This window comes from Molothrus aeneus, chromosome 3 (genome assembly GCF_037042795.1).
Source record: "Molothrus aeneus isolate 106 chromosome 3, BPBGC_Maene_1.0, whole genome shotgun sequence".
Taxonomy (NCBI): Eukaryota; Metazoa; Chordata; class Aves; order Passeriformes; family Icteridae; genus Molothrus; species Molothrus aeneus.
In genome coordinates, this window is record NC_089648.1 from 77,950,337 (window position 1) to 77,965,518 (window position 15,182).

The 15,182-nt window shown below is 42.5% G+C and overlaps 1 protein-coding gene across 3 annotated transcripts in view; it reads right to left on the reverse strand.

Annotated features, from left to right (window-relative positions):
• The window catches only part of HPCAL1 (hippocalcin like 1), a 64,318-nt gene that overhangs the window by 34,575 nt on the left and 14,561 nt on the right, over positions 1–15,182 (reverse strand). For 2 of the 3 annotated variants that reach the window (XM_066547219.1, XM_066547218.1), the window contains exon 2: positions 14,195–14,241. The gene's annotated coding sequence lies outside the window, so the exon portion shown is untranslated. Of the gene's footprint in view, positions 1–7,169; positions 7,238–14,194; positions 14,242–15,182 lie in introns of all 3 variants that reach the window. The other variant, XM_066547220.1, reaches the window with a different exon arrangement.

Sequence of the window (15,182 nt, forward strand, 5' to 3'; positions counted from 1 at the left end):
AACCCACAGCACTGACAAAAAACCCCTTCAAACTATTAAACAGCCCACGATCAAGCTGAAACTGAAGGTGTTTCTAGTCAGGGTGGAGGTGAACAGCCTATCCCCAGGGCAAGCATCCAAGAGGGGAGCAATTTGTTTGGGCTGGAGTCTACTCCCTGCAACTACAGGAGACTGGGCTTTGCAATCAACACAACCTCATGAAATCTGCTATTTTGAAATGTGCTGACCACAAACACCTCACAGAGAAACCTAAACAAGAGGATGATGAGAGTGTGATGGTGTGATGATGAGAATGTAGCAAAATATCTTAAAAATGAGGTTAAATGGGATCATTCCACTTGCAGCCTCATCCCACAGCACCCCAAGGCAAGGGTGCTCTTGATGCTCCCCTTGCATCCCTTTTCTGACTTCAGCACAGGTCTCCCAAACTTGGAGGTTGAGAGGAAGGGACACTGCTTATTTATAAGCACTGGTCATTTGAGTCCTTTCTGAAGAGACACCAAAGCTGCCCCACAAAACAATAATAATTTATTGCTAGCTTTGAGCAGTCTGTCTCACCTTTATCTACTAAAATTTGGTAGCAAAGGCATTAAGACCAAAACCAAGCTTTACTCTGAATAACCTTAACATAGTGCAGATATCTCCCTGAAGCTCACTCCAAAATTCAGCATACTGAGCAAATGCAAAGTACATAATTTATGAGCACTTCAGTACTGTTTCTTCCACTGTATGGAATTAAGAAAGGCAATTCTTGTACCTGAGAAAGCTGGGACTGTAAAGGTGGGCAGTAGAGGCCAGTGTCAAAATTTTCTCATTCTCCAATGAAAGCTTCACTGTCAGAGCACAGAGTTGCCTTTAAGGGACAAGAAAATATTTCCAAGTGCAGACAAAATGTGCTATAGCTTCATCAAGTTGTGGTCAACCATGCACACAGCAACTGGCTTTGTGCCTGATGTTTATTGAGAGCTAAATGCAAAACCTCTGCAACAACAGAATTGGCATCACACAAGCCAGAGAAGCAAACCTTTTATTGTCCAGAATTATTATTACATTGTATTATTAACCAAAACAACTTAAGGAAAATATTAAGAAGCTGTAACTCCATGACTTATGCTCAGCTCCACTACTGCTGCTTGGCTCCAAGCTGGCTCAACAGGGCATCCAACCAAATGTATCATTGCTATTCAGAGTAATGAGGAACAGCTTAGCCTCTAACCTCAGGTCACATTTGAGGACATCTCTTTAAAAAGGAAGACAATTAAAACTAGAACTAGCACAGAGGCAGGTCCACAGCATCAACAGGTGTTGAGAGGGTTCTTCTGAGTCAGTTGTCTCGATGCAGCATAGTACACAGTGTTAAGAGTTGCAGCTGTAAAAATGTTAAAAATGTGCAAGTCTGTAGAACGCATGAAGAACCAAACTGGAATCTTTTCTGTGGTCTTGCCTTTTCTGTCACAAACTATTGGATTTTACGGTGTTTAGTCACCTCTCTAAACTCAGCTGCATATTCAGCTCCTTAACTAAGCATGAAAAGTTCTCCCTCCACGCTACATAGAAAGACCTCCTGAGAAGAAAACCAGAATATAAGCAGGTATTCCCCTTACAAGGACTGCTCCAGACAAAGAGATGACCAATGAATATTTTCCCATGCTCTGCACCTATGCCACTAACACAAAGCAAAACACTTGTGACCTCCCATCAACAAAATCTTTCAAGTATCATTATTCACCTGGATTAAAACTGCGCTTGCACTTGAGTGCACAAACAAATCCAGCCAACCCCAAGATAATTTAAGCATGTGCCTCAAATGAAATACAAGACTGGATGTTCTGGCTCAGGGCAGTTTTCAGATCCTTTCATTACACACTTTTCAATGCAAGACAGAATCACAATGCTGAAGCAAAGGAGAAGACTGAAAAAGAAGCAGGCCACTCATCACAATTTATCTTATGGTCAGTGTTTTATCTTCAAATCAGACATGGTGGAAAAGAACAGCAGGAAAGAGGCACAAAAATTGTTTCAAAGACACTACTGCACTGGCTGTCTGGCAGTAGATTAGTAATTTAGTTGTCAACCTTGCACTAACTCTAATTGTTTTGGAAGACATTCATATTGCAAAATTGTAAGCACATATAGTAACAGTGAGTCAGGTTGAATCTAACCCTTCTTCATTTTACATTTGCTTTAGACATGTTTTCTCCAGTACAGAAAGAACCAACTTAAAGGAAAAAAAATCCATCATGTAGATTAGAGTTTATTGATTACCCAGACACTAATTCCAGCCCAGCTCTTTGAGATCTCTCCAAGGGGAAAGGAAGAGATGGTATTTACAGAAACTGCTTCTAATGAGAAAACCTTAAGGCAAGGAAGGTGAACCTGAGAGCAATGAGTACCAATTTTATAAAATATAAACAACTGTTTGCTCTTGTAATTGCATTTGCCTTTCTAACTACAGTCCCTATTCTCTACCTTCCTCCAGAAACACCCACTGCTAGGCAAGGATGGCCAAAGCTGGATTACATCACTGTAACTATGGGGAAAACATGCTATGATTTGCTTAAGCTCACTTTTTTTAGGGAAAGCCTTAAAAAAAGCTTTTAAAAGTTTAAATCAGTTAAAAAATTTGCTATAAAAATCAGTGTCACAGAGGGACTGCCCCTTTTTCCCCACTGATTTGAACATCACAGTATTGAATAGAGCTCTATGATGAAGGACTATTTTATTTCTAAAACAAAACCCAGTGTCCCAAGCAGCTAAGTTCACTTCAGAGAGGGCACCATGACCAGGGAAATTACTTGCTGAAAAAGAAAAAAGAGCTATTTCTTCCAAGTCTTCTCCTGTAAAGACAATTTTGTTGATGGTAATGATGAAGTCTCCTTTGTTGGCTACAGACCCAAGCCAGCAGGACCTTCACAAGTTTTTCTGCAGGCAGAAGGCACTCACTCCTGCAAAGCTAATCCCTGTTAAACTCCTGGGTTATAGCTAGGGGGTACCAGGGGTGCTGAAGCTCCAACACCTGGGATGAGCAAGGAACCCTGACCACACAGGTCACAAGGTTAGCCCACACAAGGGCTTCCTTAACAGCCCTTGGCTCTGCAGGTACCAGCTTTGCCTGCATCAGGTGTGAAGTGCCTGCACTTCCTCCACTGCCAAAGGAAGGGAGCTAAAAAAAACCCAAATGAGCATAAAACAACTACACTTTAAAGAATACTCTGAGCTGAGCTACAGCTGAGCTTGGATGCAAAGAGATTTGGGTTTCAGGGATGGACAAGCAGCAAATGACAAAAGAGGAATTAAGTCAACAGACATTTGCCAAATACAACTTTCAAAAAAACAATTCGTCAGAAAATGACAACTTGGTGGAGTATAGGAATAGGATGGAATGGACATTCTCACAGCATCACATTTTTATTTAGAGAAGACAGCCAAGGAAAAAATAAATACATTTTGCAGATGGTCTGCCTCTGAGTGGCCCTGATAAAAGCTGCTGTGCCCTGACTCTGGGCCAGCCACATTCCATTTCCAACTGCACAGCCTTCAGAAGCATTAGCAGTAATTAAGAAGAGCCAACCATAGTGATAAGCCAGATCTCTATAAAAGAAATACAGGCTGCACTGATACAGATTTATTTTTTTCTTGCACTTTTTGGTGAACTAACATGGTACACTCCTTATAAAGACATTTTTCAAGTCCTTCAGTTATTCTTCCAATGTTGACTCACTGAATCCCAGATGGGACTCTTGGCATCACTCATCCCAGCAGGTCTCCAGGACAGCACCAAAGACTTTATGTGTGGTCACCAAGCAGATACTGCTCTTTCAAATTGCCACACAAGTGCCCGAAGCACAGTTCTTGGGAATTCACTGGGATCTCACAAAAAGCATTGAGAACCACTGATCTAGTCCAATACCTTTTCATTCAAATAATTTCTCCAAGAATTTTGGTACCCAGTCACCACCCATTTGGCCTGTAGCACCTGTTTTCAAAAGATATGCAACCCTGACCTAAAAGCCTCCAGAGCATGAGAACTCCCCATAGCCAGAAACAATTTTCTTCAAACAGTGATGTTCTTCTACCATTAAGCAGGCAAAGGATGCACAGGTTTTGCTGTGGCAGAGGTAGGATAGAGGAATTTGATCATTTTGTGTCATCTCCCTCCTTGTACCATATATAACTCAGTGCTCACTTGTGCAGCTCACTGAAAGATTAGTTGGCTCATTCAGACAGGCAAGGGTAGACTCCTAAGGCGTTTAAGTGATTTGGGGCAGGATGATCATCTGTCTCCTCCCTGCCCACAATTAACTGTTCCATGGCCCCTGTCTGTGCTAGGGCTGAGCATGCTGGGGAAGTGAGAAAAACAGAGGAGCTGAACTCCTTCCACCACAACTGGGAGCACCTCTTCTCCCTCAGCCTTCAATGGTTCAAAGGAAGTTGTCACAAAGGGAACCAATCCCATTGATGATCCAGGATCTTGCTTATTCAACCTAAAGCTCAGTGTTTCAAACAGCAGGGAAATTAAACAACAAAGCTTTGCAGTAAGGTAATAAGTCATTGTGTATCTATGTTCAGATGGTTGTAAGGAGCATGACAAACTTGAAACAGCCTGCAAATTTCTAAAATTAAACAGTTCTTGGTGCTACAGAGGTCAGCCATCTGTTCAAATGTTCATGTTTTAGTTAATATAACTCTTCTTCCACTCTTCTCTCCTGACTCAAGCATACTCCCCAGGAAGATGGGAGTACAAATCCCTAGGAAGAATATGGCTGAAGTCACCACAACTAGACAGCCCTCCTCTTCCACGGAGAGCTGCCCACAAAAAGCTCCTTTGTGGTTAGGACAGGCCACAGAGGCAAACAAGAAAAGTGGTGGAAAGAACAGTGTATTATCCAGGCCTCCCAGGAGCACCAAAGCCTGCAGAGAGCCAGAATTTCTGGTGAGAAATCTGCAAGGTTTGCAAGAGAATTTGTCAGGTTCTCAAAGCTGCACACAACATCCCTGGTTTGTCAGGAGACCTCTGGCCCACCCTCCATCCCATCCTTCCTAATCTCTGCTTAGTCTTGCAGGGCTCCAAGGAACATCAGACAGCACTTCAACATTCAACTTTAAATTGCCATCTCATGACAGGAAGAAAATTAAATTTGACTGCTCTCAACAGATTTCACATACATTTGTAGTGGAACTGCTTGCTTTATATAAAAATTGAACTATCTGGAGTTATTCAGCAAGCAAGGCCAGCACGAGGCTGAAGCTGGGTTTATAGAACAAGAAGTGGGCTCCAAGTTGTTTATGGTATGAAGAGATATGATGCAAAACAACCAAATTTTGCTGTTTAACATCCTTTCACAGTATGGGTTATTCTGCCCTCTCCGCTATCTCTAGTAATAAAAGGAGGAACAATAAACCCATGAGTTCTGATAAAGGTGAAGTATGAGGGGGACAGGAAGACAGAAGCCAAACAAGCACTTTCAGGAAGAAAACGAACTTGGGCAGGGGAAAAGCCAAAGTCAAAAAGATGTGGAAGTGGTTGACTGTGAATAGGCTGGTCTTCTGCAACCATCAACCTGCTTAAAATGTGTCTTCAAGGAAACTGGCCAATGCATTTCAGATATGGGTAGCCATGGTCCATCAGGACATCTGGCATGAAGCAAAAGACAAAACATGCATCTTTAAACCTTTGGCTTTAGGCTGGGAATGATGTCCTCAAAGGAGACAAAGCAACATGCTGCTTTATTGTGTATAATTTTAAACCAGCAGGAGTTGAAAGAGGTTTTGATCAAGACATTTGGATAAAATTCTATATAACAGAGCTATTGTGCAGAACTACCTACTGAGTTAAACACTAAGCTGAATTTAGATGGAGAAAAGTGTCCCCATACTTATTTCTAAACCCATTTTGGAACAGGTGTGAATTCCTGGTATTGCATATGGCTTAATTCAGGGGAATAACAGTGAATGAATTACTGGAAATATTACCATTCATTTTTTTCTAACACCTCCAGTTTAAAGCCTAGCGAACGCTTCACAGCTTGACCTCTGGGATGAATGCAAAAGCAGTACTACATCATGAAAACAAAATATTTTTCTGCTTTTTTTAAAGTCAATAGGACCTGTATTATTTGAAGAATGGTAGCCTCAGGGAATCTGTTTCACTGCAAAGCCATTTAGGCAGCTGTCATTAGTTTAAAAGCTCATTTTTGTTTAATGACTGCTGTTTCACATACTCCCAATGCCATGTATCGTAACTGTCATAACCTAAACCCCAGATTTATGAAAGCATACAGCAGCAGCATTATACTCAGGGGTCTGCTGATATTCCCATTATTAAACCACTTCTTACAAGTTTTGAGTTGTGTTTAGGCATAACAAACCCTGTGTTCTGCGTGGGAGCTGTCATGGAGGTGGATGCTGCTCAGTTCCCCCAGGATGCCTGGCTGTCCAGGCAAAGACATCATCATCCCCAGCTGGGACATCTTGCAGAGCTTGGGAGAAGGATGCTTGAGATGCAGTGAGAAATAAAATAAAACTTATGCATTTGTTTAGACATTCTCTATCATCATGGGAAGGATTCGGAAGGGGTGGAAAGTATGACAAGGCCCACTCTCCTACTAAGTCCCACTTCATCCAGGGTGCAGAGAAAATGTGGCTGGAGGGGAACACTACCACAAAGTTGCTAAACATCTGGAAACAGTTGAAGAACCAGATAACCTGTAAAACCAAACCCTTTTTTCTAGAGTCCTAGGCTATGATCTTTAAAACACACTGATTCAGGAGGACACTCAGAAGTCACTTCCCAGGTACCACACAAAATGAATAATTTAATACCTGTCGGCTGTGAAATTCCTTTCGCGCTTGCTATCTTCTATCAGTCCTCCACGCAGGTGCCACTTTGCAGGTAAATTCACCTCCCACTATTTTTATAGTGGAGAACAGGGACCATTTAATCCTCTTACCTCACTCTGTGACTGAAGAGCTGAGTCTATGAACTCTACTTGGTCAAACTTAATACAAATAACCAACCAAAATGAAAGAAAAGGGCTCTTTTCTTCAGATTCAAAACAGTTACAAAACATGTGAAAACTCGGGGAAGGTATTCCTGGCATATTCTGAAACCAGTGAGCACAGATTTTATACTCTCAATTTTATATTTTCAGACACTTGTATTAACATACCTATCTATTGTGCTCCTTGTTGCAGTGTTAAAATATTTCATTATCATTCAGAGAGAAGGTATTTTCACCTAGAAAAAAAAAGGATTTAAAAACAAGTTGCCTTAGTGATTCCAATATAAATTATCAGAACTAGATAATTAACTATTCTGACAAATAGGCAGTAATGTTAAATAACAACTAATGAGACATGATCTACACCCATAAGGATATGTCTTCACAAAACAATTTCTGGATGGTAAATACCTAAAATGAAATTTCCTCCCCAAATTACAAAATGTAACATTTTTCCTAAATTATTTTGCCTGGGGCATTTCATTGAATAAAATGACAAATTATATCCCCTTTGAAATTCAATGAAGGCCAAATACGATTTTTTGGGTGGAATAAAAAGTTCTGTAGTTTAATTCACTTCATTTTTACCATAACAGATTTACTACACTCAATTTACTGATGAATTCAATATTGAGATAATGAATTCTTGGGCTTTAGGGTATAAGATAGTCAGCCAGCAAGTATGTAGCAAAGAAAATCTCTCCCACCACTCCTGCTCAAAATCAGGAACACAGCTACAGCTGGGACCTACAGCCCAGTCTTCTTCCAGCTCTCCAATCCTGTCTGCACTTGAATAGAACAAAGTAGTTTAGTTGGAAGAAGACCTAGAGTGATCATCTAGTCCAACTGCATGCTGGATCCCAATATTTCTTTCCAGACAACAACACAATCTAGACAAGGGTCTGATGGCCATGTCTGCTTTTCCTGGGAATTCATGTCGGCTCTCTGGAAAGGAACAACGATTTTTACTGCTAAGAGACCAGATTTTATGGTAGCCCAAGGGTGATATTTATAAATACCAAAAGCATAGGGAGAAGGAAACAAAACAGCCTGGCTTAGCTGAGACTCCCTTTGTTCACACAAAAAGTTTGCACCACAGCAGCCCCACTGATGCTCTGCTGGAACTTCACCAGAACACCATGCAGGAGGAGGGCAATGTCTGCACATGACAGCAGATGTACATGCAACACTTGGTGCTGTTGGGGGAACTTCCCCTCCCAAAAAAGTCCCAAACAAAGCCTGCCAAACAAAACCATTAACAAAGCAATGCGCATCCTATGTCAAAATTATCCATATATTTTGTAATGGCAAAATTGGCACTTTATGTTCCTCTACCCTAAATTGGCATAACAGAGACCAGAATTCACCAGCTGATTTCCATACCTGCTGCAACAGCTCATGGTCAGCAGGGAACAGGACTCTGCAAGAACCTGGCTGGGGACCTGCACTGGCAAACCCACAGCATCTTCTCCCCCATTCACTGGACACTCTGCTGCCCACACTGAACTGTGGAGCATCCAACCATTACCACAGATTTTTTTTCTACTTAAGGCAGTAGTCAAGCATCTATTGAATGTTATTCTGCATTCCTGGTAATTAAGGAGAAGGTTGTAACCCCCCTCCCAAATGCCCCCTTCATTTCAAATGAAGGCTTGCTGGGGATGGAAATGCTCCTTCTGTCTCTCTGTCATACACAACTGCAGACCACACTCAACACAGCCATGGCTGCCTCCTGCTGCCTTTGGGTGCCATGAGCCACTTACAGCAATTAAGCTGCTCACCAGCCAGGCTGTCCCAGGATACAGAGCCCAGGAGGATGCCCACGTTCAGCCTCTTTCTCCATCACCCCTCCTTCCAAATGCTGATGAAAGCCAGAAAGGCTCCCAGAAACTCCCCCTCAGGAGACAGTGCTGCATTCCCAGCCCTGGAGCAACACCTATCCCAGTGAATTCTGGAGGTGGGAAGTCTAGGAGTGGCAATCTCCATTCTACTGAGTTCCCCAGAAAGGAAACTGCATACAAGCAGCTTTCGGGAAATATTCCCTGGGCTTCTGTAACTCTGCTATGCAATTCCTAGATCACCAAAGCAATGTAGTGAAGCAGTTTTTGCACCCATCATCTTTGCAAACCATGTTGACTTTTAGTGGTAACTCCACTCAGCAAAGGAACTTATTTTGATCACCTTCATATTTGTCCCAGTTGAGGAAAATCAGGCCTCATCTCATTGCATTCCCTTTCCAAGAAAGGCCATGGGTTTTTTCCTTCCCCTCTGGAAACACAGTGGTTGGCAGTCTATCCAACCTGCAGGCATGCAGCTGGACAGACATGCTGTCTGGAGATATTTCTGACTGCATCCCTCAGCCAAGCTCAACCCTAGGATGCACTACCAGGGTTGTATAATCTTTGCATTACCAGGGTTACCAAGCTGCTGCAGGGTAATGAGAAGGAGCTGAGCAAGGTAAGGATCCACTCTAAATCACCATTTTTTTAAATTAAGACTGGTGGGGCCTGATATAAAAGCCAGCAAGGTGGATGGACAGAACTGCTGGTCATGGCAGGTCTCATTTGCTTGAATTAAAAGGGTCCTCAAGGCTTCAGGTGGGTGAAACCCCCTGCACTCCCTTGGTGACTGCCCAGGAAACTCCACTGAGCACTCCCAAACCTTGCTCCCTCTTTCAACAAAGCCCCCCACTTACACCAAAGCTTCTCCCAGCAAGTCCCTGACAGCAAAAGCCAAGGCACCACCTTATTTTATTCTGAGCCTGGCTAGCACGGTAGAGGTCACAGGAACATTAAAAATGTAGTAACTCACTGTAGAGGAGAGAGGGCAAAAAAAGTGTTGAGTTCATGACTAATCTTTGCAGCTCTTGCCATAGACAGGATTTGTACAGACATGTTGATTTTTTATAAAAATAGTAAATCGTATTACACCCATGCTGCAAGACCAAAGATTCACAACGATACCTTAATACAGCTTAAATAAAAATAGTACTACCTGAGTCAATCTGAGCATGATAATGCTTGGTAATCCCACACTCTTAGGGGATGAACAGTTGTATAGCAGTGAATCAACACGAGATACTTGCATTAGGAGCCACTCCTTTTTCATGCTACATAGCAACATCTCTACAAAATGGAGAAGGCAGGTGGAGTTTGGGGGAGCACAGTGGGGAAAACAGGGCAATTACAGAGCCTCACTATCTTCCAACTTGGAAATCTTGGCTAAGAGTTTACTTTTTTAGAAAGAATTCCTGCTTTAGTTTTTTCCCATCACAGTAAAAATTAAGGAAAAAGTTTGAATTTTAAAAGTTTTTCAAAAGTGAGCAATCTCAAAGCCTGTGGGCACTCAGGAGATTCATTCATAAAAACAAACACAGCTGAACAGCAGTGTTGCACAGTCATTCTGAGGTTTTTTTCTTAACATCCTTGAATGAGCAAACAGTGAATATGGAAAGTAAAAGTGCAGTACAACACAGAAGGTCTAAACAGAGAAGACATCAGTAAAACCTCTTTATAAGAAGAATGTAAAAGCTGAAGACTCAAATAGCAATTGTTAAAGGTGGCTAAGGAAAAAATTGGAAGCTTTGATTGAAGACACATTAAACCATAATGAATTATTTTCAATTACTTTGTTACATAAGCTACTCACAAAAGGTGCTTCATTTGCTATTGTGCACCCATTTGTTCTTTTTTAAGACACATTTTCCAGTTAATTGCACTTCCATCTCCCCTCCCTGTACCCACAATATAGATTTATGTATGGCAGACATGTGGCACTCACAGCTCCCTCCAGACAGGAGGGAAAGGTAACAGGAAAAGTTAACAGAACTGAAAGGTCTTCCTTTCCCCAAGAGAACTTGAAGAGTTCTGAAACAAGGCAGATTTTCAAGGCTGTAGTGCAGATGATGCCCAGAGGAAGGAGAATACAGCCTTAAATTCCCACTTATCTTGCCTGCTCCCTTCTTCTCTGCCCTGGTGCTCAGCCTAGCACTGCTGCTGGGATTTTTTCTTCCTGCAGAGCCTGAATGCTCCCAGGAAGGGTGATCCCATGGGACCCTGGATATGGGGATACAGGTAGGCTGTAGAGAAGGCAGAGAAATGCTGACAAGGGCAGTAGAGGCAGAGCCAAGCTGAAAGGCACCAGGACTCAAGGATGAGGAGGTCCTGGTGAGGGGGGACATCCTAGTGATGACCAGAACCAGGTCATGGGGACATGCCCATGGCCTTGCTCTGTGCGCAGAACATACAGCATATTTCCAACAAATTTCCCAACACCAATGGCAAGAACATTCCCTGATTTCCATGTCTTGCCACAGGTGATCCTGAGATATGTTCAGAAGCTCAGCCCTCCAGTACTTCTTGCAACCTCCCACTCAAGGTGACCCCCCTTCCCACAAACACAAAGGCTGCAGAGGTCTTAACTCAGCTTTCAGTTTAAAAATAGAATGTTTCTCAAAGCCAGTTTGGTAGGACAGATCTGTCAGTCTGGCTGCAAAAACTTTCACTTTCATGCATCAAACACACCAGCTTTGGACCAGAGAAGCGGGGAGCCCTGTTCCAGACTCAGAGCCCCAAGTCCATGCTAGCAGCAGGCAGTTTCTGAAATGATGCTCACACCACCTCACGTCCCATCCTCTGCCTTCCCTGGCCATGGGCCACAGCCACTTATGTGCTCCTCCAGAGCAGCACTGGGGTTACAGCAATGCCAACACCACAGCCCCCTGCACTGCACCCAGACAGAGACAGCACTCCTGACCACATCCCAGCTCTGACCTCCCAGCACAGGCACCCAGCAGCACCCTGGAACAGGCCAAGGCACGGGGCCCCTGACCCAGCTGTGCATTCAGGTGTCCTGGGCAGGGTGGCCTTGATGGGTGCATGTCCCATCATGTGTCTGGCTCCCTGGTCTTCCCTGCCCAGAGCTGCTTATGTGCTTACAGGCAGAAACACAGGTAAGCAGCTTGCTGCATCAGACCTGTGGTATCCCAGTAGGACAGCATCCAAATGTCAATTCCCCCTCCATGGCCAGCACCCTCACTTCCAGATGTGTGTAGCTGGGGTAAAATTCAAGCTACCTTCAGGCAGGCTCATAAACATTTTAGTTTCATACTTTGTTCTGAAGCCATCCATGTGCCACTGGCCACACATTACATTTTGGAAAATGCCCATCCGGGTCAGCACTGGTCTGCCTTCAAGTCTGCCTCTTACTTCATGTTAAACATGAACTGATACAGCCTGACCAGTGTAAGGCTCCATACAGGAGCTGTTATGCTCTGGAGATGTACCTCTGCTGGTATGGATCATATGAATTCCCAAACTGAAATCATGGACACACCTGAACTTGAAAACACGAGGAATAGAGAGCATTGAAGCATCAAAAAATGTGATGTGCAACAACCCAACAACTCTAAGCTCTGTTAGCAAAGGTGCATCAGGAGCCCAAGCTCCCAGGAAAGACCACAGGAGCTTTTCAAAGCACTACCCAAAGAGACTACCCAGGAGTCAGACATATTAAACAAACAGTCTGGAGTATCAACCAGTGTTTTTTTTTACTCATACCCTGTTCAGGTGTTACCTGAAACAAGAAAACAAGAAAATCCAATTTTAAGTACAATTTAAAGAGACAGTTTAAAATTACCTGGATTTCGCACACATGGTATTACTGTCATCCATCTCATACTCCTCTCTGTCCTCAAAAGAAGAGTTTTGTTTCATTTTTCAACCTCTCAAAGAAGATCCACTGAATATTCAGGTCCCAATACAGAAATTAGCAATACAAACCATGCAGGTTTACAATACAGATCCTATCCTAGCTGCAGGGCTGGGAAAGAGGAGGGGTTCATATGCTACTGCTCACAAGAGCATTCTGGTGAAAGGCACGTGGGATCCGTGATTTGGGCTTGTAAAACTCAAGTTTTAGAACGTAAGGCTCAATATAGAAAATAAGGATAAGACAGCTTACTGCGGAAGGAATGCTGAAAGAGGGAGTTGATAAGATATACATTTAAGGGGTGTTAAGTAAGCCCCTTATAAATACCAAGTAACCATTTTCTAGCACAATGAACATATATTTAGGTTGACAGACACACCAAACTCCATCATCCTCCTCTGCCCTGAAAAATGACCAGTGTAGATGGCTACATTTCACCTATATGGACACTTCAAATCAGCCTGGGACCATGTGTATCAAAAGGCATCTGATCTATGGGAAATGCACAGATTTGGAAGACAGAGGAGTCCATTAGAGGTTTGGGGCATTTGGCCATGGTTCATTAGTCAGTCTGAACACACAAGAGCTCTAATGGCCTGTATCCTGTGCACTAGGGAAATGCAACGAAAGAATGAACTTCCTGAGGAATTAATGGGTAATTATATAATTTGGTTCATCTCATGGGAAAGAAATCTAGAATTGAAAAAGGAAATAGAGTATGTATTTCTCTAGAAACAACAAAAACAAACAGCAAAGGGTGTTACAGAGCAGAGTCTCAGCTGGCACCATTGGAGAGACCAGCTCCAGCAGAGAAAAGAAATTGCACTGATTGACATCGGCATTTTGCACCTGCAATGGCACCAATTGGCAGTTCTTAGCAATCTCATCCTCCTGCAGCTCTTGACTGATTTAATGTTTCACTTACTCACAAATAAGAACCTAACGAAGTGCATAAAAATGAAATACATGGAAGCCTTGGGTGCAAGGGTGCAGGACAAAATCAGTCACATGTGGCAGAGATTAGCATGGGTTATGCAGCTCATATAACTCTCTGGAAGTTGCATTCCTTTGGATTAACACCTTGGACAAAACAGAAGGGAAAAAAATCCTAAGGTTGCTTTCTGACACAGAAAACACCGCCCCAGTGGGATGTGTAGGCTTTTAGTAAAAAATGCAGCGTAATTTTACAGATTATCCCTTAAATCAAGTATTTTTTTAATGTAACAGTTCACTTATGAAATCTCAGGAAATTATTTTTAGTGCAAAGGTTATTATTAAGTGCAAATCTTAACATTTTGACAACAAACCCCTGCTTAAAGATTAGCCCTGCCAGCTTTAAAATTAAAGCACACCATTAACTCAGCAAATGCAAACTTCTGCCCTCAATGCAGAACAAAGAGCCTGCATTTTCTATTTCTCATTTAGTTTTACTATTACTAAATTAGAGAGTACCTCAAAAGGAGCAGTGTCTGCAAAGTACTCACCACCTATTTTGGAATCTCTTCAGAGAAGGTCCACAGGGCTCGATTACCTGGAAGAGAAGGCACAAACCAAACATGCTTTACATTACAGCTTTTCTCTAAGTGACAATCTTCATACTCTTGGCCTCTCCTGTAAAAGCTACTGTTCCCAGTTCAAAAAAAACCCCAGAAATAGTCTAAACATGCAAAAACCCTGCTCCAGTTCTTACCCTACAATGGGAAACATCTTTGTTGTGTATTTGCATTTTATTATTTGTCCTGAAATAAGAAATATTTCCATGTTGAAAAATGTACAGATTTGTCTTGAATTCAGACAGCAAATTCTTCTGATGTTCAATAATCTGTTGAAATCATCCTTTTTATTTTAAATATTTTTTTTAAAAAGTCATCTTTCAAAATAAGTAAGTGTCAAGTTCAGATTCAGAAGGCTTTCTTAGCTCATACCACAGAATATTACTACACCAAGATGTAAAAACTGGAACAAAATAAAGGAAGAATATGACAGAGCCAGTTCCAAGTTTACTGCAGCCACTAAGCGTTGCTCTGAAAGGTTAGGAATCACTTTTCTTTCACTGAGCATGTTTCTCAAGGAAAAAAAATAAAGAAATTTGCATCCCATCAGCATCTGTCAGCTCTGAATGCTGAGGGTTCATAAGCCTTCAAGGAGTCACAGATAAGAGCACAGGAGCAAGGTTCACCTTCTCCCGTGATTCCTAATCTCTCAAAATCTGTGGATTAGAAAATCGAAAGCAAGTGACTTGCTCTGACTCCCTCTCTCACAGAGCTGACCATGATTCTCCTCCACCAGCAAGGCCAAGCTCAGCTGGGCAGAAATCATCTTCTCCAACCCAATAGACCAACTTCTTTCCTGCCAGATCCCTGTCTGACCCAGTCACCCTGTAACTTCTGCAAACAAAATCCCACTGTGTTTAGCCCCCAGGTGCCTCCAGCCCAAACCTAGCACACGCATGTGGTCTGCCCGGTGTCAAAC